Here is a 6,000-nt window from a genome sequence, read left to right on the forward strand (position 1 = left end):
ATGTCTCGTGAGTAGTTCGTTTAGTTCTTGAGGACATGGATGAAGTCTAAATGTTAGTAGTGAAGTATGGTTGAGTAATATTCAATGTTATGATATTTAAGTTGTGGTGTTATTCTTCTAGTGGTGTCGTGTGAACGTCGAGTACACGACACTTCACCTTTATGGGCCTAGGGGAATGCATCTTGTACTCGTTTGCCAATTGCGGGGTTGCCGGAGTGACAGAAACCTGAACCCCCGTTGGTATATCGATGCAGGAGGGATAGCAGGATCTCAGAGTTTAAGGCTGTGGTTAGATTTATCTTAATTACTTTCTTGTAGTTGCGGATGCTTGCAAGGGGTATAATCACAAGTATGTATTAGTCCTAGGAAGAGCGGTACATTAGCATAGGTTCACCCACACAACACTTATCAAAACAATGAAGATTAATTAGCCGTATGTAGCGAAAGCACTAGACTAAAATCCCGTGTGTCCTCGAGAACGTTTGGTCATTATGAGTAAACAAACCGGCTTGTCCTTTGTGCTAAAAAGGATTGGGCCACTCGCTGCAATTATTACTCTCGCACTTTACTTACTCGTACTTTATTCATCTGCTACATCAAAACCCCCTGAATACTTGTCTGTGAGCATTTACAGTGAATCCTTCATCGAAACTGCTTGTCAACACCTTCTGCTCCTCGTTGGGATCGACATTCTTACTTATCGAAGATACTACAATACACCCCCTATACTTGTGGGTCATCAAGACTATTTTCTGGCGCTGTTGCCGGGGAGTGAAGCGCTATTGGTAAGTGGAATTGGTAAGGGAAATTTCTACTGTTTGTGCTGATTTTATTTCTGCCTGCTGCCATAATTCATTATGGAGAGATCTTCTCTTGAGTTTTTATTTGGAAAATCTACTACTACTGCAAAGGTAGTGGATGAGGCGCCAGGTGAGGAAGAAATACCATACAAAATACCTATGAAAATTATTGAACGTGTAGTGGATAACCGTTATACAGGGGATTGAACTGTCCACCCTGGAGATCATTTACTGTTCTTACATGAATTATGCGGTTTATTCAAGTGTGCAGGTATTGCTATGGATGAAGTGAGGAAGAAACTATTCTCTATATCGATGTCTGGTAAAGAGGCGCATTGGTATAAATTACTGGATAATGGGGATTCTCTTGAATGGAATGATATTGTGCCCCGGTTTTATTCTAAGTTCTATCCTCCAAGTGAAATTCACAAAGATCGGAACCGCATATATAATATTTGGCCTCATGATGGAGAGAGTATTGCCCAAGCGTGGGGGAGATTGAAGTCTTTAATGCTCAAATGCCTCATTCATGAGCTTCCTGGTAATGTTATTATTGATAATTTCTATGCAAGACTTTCTTTTCAAGATAAGACCTTGCTGGATACTTCTTGTTCTGGATCATTTAAGCGCAACAAAGAAGAGTTTATCTTAATCGGATCCAGGAAAATACTGAAGGATGGGAGAACGACAAAGATAGAGAATCAGGTATAAATTATGATTACAAATGCATTGAAGCTTTTATGGATACTGATAAATTTCGTAATATGAGTGCTACTTATGGTCTTGATTCTCAAGTTGCTGCAAATCTTTATAAAGCTTTTGCCTCTCATTATGAATTGCCTAAGAAGAACTTTGATAAGTATCATGAACCATATAAAGATAAAATTGATTCATCTATAAATAAATGTGTTGTAGTTGAAACTGTTGATCATGTTATTCCTGAAGCTTATATTGAAAAAACTCTTTTCCCTGCTAAAATGAAGGAGTACTCTGTTATAAATAGTGCGGTTCATAAAAGTGAAAAGAAACCTATAGAACCTGAAGAACAAATAAAAGTTGAACCTGTTGTTGCAATAGTTAAAGATCTTGTGACTGAAAGTGTGGAGGATGGTCATATTATTTTATGTGAAGATGCCTCTAATATTGTTTCGCATCCTAATAAGTCTAGGAAAGCTAGTGTTCCTATGTTATCTGTTAGAATTGGAGATCATTGTTATTATGGTTTATGTGATATTGGTGCAAGTATTAGTGCTATTCCTTATGAGCTTTACACGGAGATTATGCACGAAATTGGTTCTTGTGAACTTGAAGATATTGATGTGGTTATTCGGCTGGCTAATAGAGAAACTATCTCTCCAATTGGTATTGTTCGAGATGTGGAAGTTCTATGCGGTAAGATTAAATATCCTGCTGACTTTTTGGTACTTGGTTCTGCTGCTAGTAAATATTGTCCTATCATTTTTGGTAGACCTTTTCTAAATACTTGTGGAGCTGTTATAGATTGCAAGAAAGAGAAAATTGACTAAATTTGCTGGTGAATCTTATGAGTTTAACTTCTCTAAATTTGCCAAAACTCCTTATAAAGCTGATTCGCCTAATATTGATTTTAGAGTTGAACAGTGTGCATCTATTGCTCTTGCTCCTAATAATCCTTTGCAGCAGCATTTGGAGAATAGTGAGAGTGAAGTTTTTAGGGAAGAAAGAGATGAGCTTGATGAAATTTTCCTTCGTCAACCTATTCTTAAGCATGATTTACCGGTAGAAGATCTGGGTACAACACCACCACCAAAGGAAGATCCTGTCTTTGATTTAAAACCATTGCCTGATAATCTTAAATATGCTCATATTGATGATAAGAAAATATATCCTGTTATTATTAGTTCTAAGCTTTCAGAGTTTGAAGAAGAAAGGTTATTGGAAATATTAAAGAAACACCGAGGTGCTATTGGCTACACTCTTGATGACTTGAAGGGGATTTCTTCCTCTATTTGCCAACATGCCATTAATATGGAAGATGATGCGAAGCCTGTTGTTGAACCTCAGCGTCGTCTAATTCCTAAGATGAAAGATGTGGTAAGAAATGAGGTATTAAGACTTCTTGAAGCTGGTATTATATATCCTATTGCTGATAGTAGATGGGTTAGTCCTGTGCATTGTGTTCCTAAGAAAGGAGGAATGACTGTTGTGCCTAATGATAATGATGAGCTCATACCTCAAAGAGTAGTTGTAGGGTATAGAATGTGCATTGATTATCGAAAAGTTAATAAAGTTACTAAGAAAGATCATTACCCTTTACCTTTTATTGATCAAATGTTAGAAAGGTTGTCTAAGAATACTCACTTTTGCTTTCTTGATGGTTATTCTGGGTTTTCACAAATTGCTGTTAAAACTAAGGATCAAGAGAAAACCACTTTCACTTGTCCCTATGGAACTTATGCTTATAGACGTATGCCTTTTGGTTTATGTAATGCCCCTGCTACTTTTCAAAGATGCATGTCTGCTATTTTTCATGGCTTTTGCGAGAATATTGTAGAGGTATTCATGGATGATTTCTCTGTCTATGGGAATTCTTTTGATAATTGCTTGCGGAACCTTGATAAAGTTTTGCAGAGATGTGAAGAAACTAACCTTGTTCTTAATTGGGAGAAATGCCACTTTATGGTTAATGAAGGAATTGTATTGGGACATAAAATTTCCGAGAGAGGTATTGAAGTTGATAGAGCTAAAGTTGAAGCAATTGAAAAGATGCCCTATCCTAGGGATGTTAAAGGTATTCGTAGTGTTCTTGGTCATGCTGGGTTTTATAGGAGGTTTATTAAAGATTTCTCCAAGATTTCAAAGCCTCTTACTAATCTTCTTCAAAAAGATGTACCTTTTGTTTTTGATGATGATTGTAAGGAAGCTTTTGAAACTCTAAAGAAAGCCTTAACAACTGCTCCTATAGTTGAACCTCCTGATTGGAACTTACCATTTGAAATTATGTGTGATGCTAGTGATTTTGCTGTAGGCGCTGTTCTTGGACAGCGAGTAGATAAAAAATTGAATGTTATTCATTATGCTAGTAAAACCCTTGATGCTGCTCAAAGAAATTATGCTACTACTGAAAAAGAATTGTTAGCTGTAGTCTTTGCTTGTGATAAGTTTAGATCCTATATTGTTGATTCAAAAGTTACTATTCATACTGATCATGCTGCAATCAGATACCTTATGCAAAAGAAAGATGCTAAGCCAAGGCTTATTAGATGGGTGCTTCTGTTGCAAGAATTTGATTTGCATATTGTAGATAGGAAAGGTGTTGATAATCCTGTTGCTGATAATTTGTCTAGATTGGAAAATATCGCTTATGATCCTGTTCCTGTTAATGATAGTTTTCCAAATGAACAATTGGCTGTAATAAAGGTGAGCTCGCGAGACAGTCCTTGGTATGCTGATTATGCTAACTTTATTGTTTCCAAGTACTTGCCTCCAACCTTTTCAGCCCAGCAAAGGAGGAAATTTTTTTATGACTTGAGGAATTATTTCTGGGATGACCCACACTTATATAAAGAAGGAGTGGATGGTATTCTACGAAGATGTGTTCCCGAATATGAACAGCAAGAGATATTGAGTAAATGTCATGGTAGTGCTTATGGAGGACATCACGCTGGAGAAAGAACCACGCAAAAGGTTCTACAATCAGGTTTTTATTGGCCAACTCTCTTCAAAGATGCAAGGAAGTTTATCTTATCTTGTGATGAATGCCAAAGGGTTGGTAATATCTCCAGACGCAATGAAATGCCTATGAATTATACTCTTGTTATTGAACCGTTCGATTGTTGGGGATTTGACTTCATGGGACCTTTTCCCTCTTCAGAAGGTAACACTCATATACTTGTTGCTGTTGATTATGTTACTAAATGGGTGGAAGCCATACCTACAAAAAGTGCTGATGGTGAGACCTCTTTAAGAATGCTTTTAGATATTATTTTTCCTAGATTTGGAGTTCCTAGATATATTATGACTGATGGAGATTCTCATTTTATTCATGGTGGTTTTAGAAAAACTCTTGCTAAATATGGTATTAATCATAGAATTGCTTCCGCTTATCATCCTCAAACTAGTGGGCAAGTAGAACTATCAAATAGAGAAATTAAATCTATCTTGCAAAAGACTGTTAATAAAACTAGAAAGAATTGGGCTAGTAAATTGAAGGAAGCACTATGGGCTTATAGAACTGCTTATAAAAATCCCATGGGAATGTCACCTTATAAAATGGTTTATGGAAAAGCTTGTCATTTACCTTTAGAACTAGAGCACAAAGCTTATTGGGCTGTAAGAGAACTAAATAAAGATCCTAAACTAGCCGGTAAGAAGAGGTTGCTGCAATTGAGTTCTCTAGATGAATGGAGAAGTGAAGCTTATGAAAATGCTAAACTCTTTAAAGAGAAAGTTAAAAAAATGGCATGATAGAAGGATTATCAAAAGAGAGTTTAATATTGGGGATAAAGTCCTATTGTATCGGTCTCGTCTCAGATTCTTTGCAGGGAAATTACTCTCGAAATGGGAAGGACCATATGTTGTTGAGGAGGTGTATCGTTCAGGAGCAACTAAAATTAGCTCTCTCCAAGGCAATGCCACACAAGTGGTGAATGGACAAAGATTCAAGCATTATATCTCAGGTGATTCTTACAATGTAGATGTTGATGTTATTCGAGTAGAAACACCGGAGGCTTTCATTAAAGGTCAATTTGACAGTCCGCCAGAACTCGACTTTGAATAGGTAACAGTACTGGTAATAAAAAGTTCGCAATTTACTTTCCGAACAATGTTTTTGGTATTTTTGGAAAATATGAAAAATTACGAGATCGAAACGGAGTGGAGGAGACGCACGAGGGCGTGCCCCCATAGGCCGGCGCGGGCCCCAGCCTGGCCGCGCCGCCCTATGAGCTGGCCACCTCGTCGTCCCTCTCCGACTCTGGTTCGACCTGGTACTTTCCTTATGACATACAAATTCCTGCTATATAATCCCCCGGACCCCTGGAGGTCTGTATATCGTTTTCTCGACGTGTTTTGTTTCGAGCTGTTTCTGCCAGGATCTGTTTTCAATCTAGAAGCACCATGGTCTCCAAGAACAAGGGCAAGGGGCTTTCGGATGAAGATATTCAAGATCCCGATTGGAAAGAGATGGACAAGAGCGTCAAGGAAGAGGATGAAGAAGAAG

This window comes from Lolium perenne, chromosome 4 (genome assembly GCF_019359855.2).
Source record: "Lolium perenne isolate Kyuss_39 chromosome 4, Kyuss_2.0, whole genome shotgun sequence".
NCBI lineage: Eukaryota > Viridiplantae > Streptophyta > Magnoliopsida > Poales > Poaceae > Lolium > Lolium perenne.